This window comes from Panthera leo, chromosome A1 (genome assembly GCF_018350215.1).
Source record: "Panthera leo isolate Ple1 chromosome A1, P.leo_Ple1_pat1.1, whole genome shotgun sequence".
Taxonomy (NCBI): Eukaryota; Metazoa; Chordata; class Mammalia; order Carnivora; family Felidae; genus Panthera; species Panthera leo.
The window spans coordinates 216212079-216213222 of NC_056679.1; the positions used below are offsets into that span (position 1 = coordinate 216212079).

The following is a 1144-nucleotide window of genomic DNA, read 5'->3' on the forward strand; positions in this document are numbered from 1 at the left end:
AGAGTTTTATGGTTTTGTGTTTTACATGTAGATCTGTGATCCATTTTGAGTTATATTTGTGAGGCTTTTTGTCTTATTTTCTAACGCTTTGAACAATGTTTAAAAATTTCTCTTGTTCCTCCTTTAGATTTACTAATTCTTTATTCTTTCTTTATTAATTAAATGTATTAATTCTATTTTCAGCTTTGTAATATCAATTTAGCCCATCCCTTAAGTTTTGTATTTTTTCACCAGTGTAATTTCATTGTTGATACTGTTTAATTTCTAGTAATTCTCCTTGGTCATTTTTATAATCCACCTATATTTATATTGAAGTTATTTTTAAAGATTCTTATCTTATCTTATATAACTTGGAATACAGTAGGAAGACCTTCAGATTGTATTATAATTATAACACCTTAAGTGATTTTTCCTTTTATTTGGATCTATGTATTATCTCTAATTATCTTATAATTGTTTTGTCTGCTTATCTTCAGCAAAAGTTGTCTTCTCAGTTGGATCACAATGATCTTGGTTTAGGCATTCACCGCTTCTAAAACTAGAAGTTCTCATTAGGCTTTTCTTACCTTTTTGTTGTTGTTGTTTTACAACCATTTTTTATTCTATAGTGCGGTCTGGCTCTTACACGCACATACTGCAAGGATGGCTTCATGACTTTCACATGGCATTTCTGTCTGCACATCTCAGATCTGTGTTTTCTACCACAAATCTGGGTTGACGGTAAGAATGTTTTGAATTCCCATCCTTGAATGCCTGACAAACATAGGACATATACCCTTTTTTTATTTTATTTATTTATTTATTTTTTTAATATATGAAATTTATTAAAAATATGGAACGCTTCACGAATTTGCGTGTCATCCTTGCGCAGGGGCCATGCTAATCTTCTCTGCATCGTTCTAATTTTAGTATATGTGCTGCCGAAGCGAGCACAGGACATATACCCTTGATGTTGTTCTCACATTCTAGACCTGATGTTCAGGTTCAGGGCTCCTGGTGGTTTCTGTGCCTCCTCATTTCAATCAGTGGATGGTTCAATGTTCCCTTTTTGGGAGGAAGGATGTTGTCAATTCTTTCTGGCTTTTGACATCAGCTACAAGTGTAATTACTTTATAGAATGTTTTGTTAGCAGATATACATTCAC

The 1144-nt window shown here is 32.8% G+C and overlaps 1 non-coding gene across 1 annotated transcript; it reads right to left on the reverse strand.

The window, feature by feature from the left end:
* Nucleotides 1-826: 826 nt before the first annotated feature.
* On the reverse strand, nt 827-933 carry LOC122202414. Its single transcript, XR_006194649.1, has one exon. It is a non-coding gene; the product is annotated as a U6 spliceosomal RNA (small nuclear RNA).
* Nucleotides 934-1144: the final 211 nt, after the last annotated feature.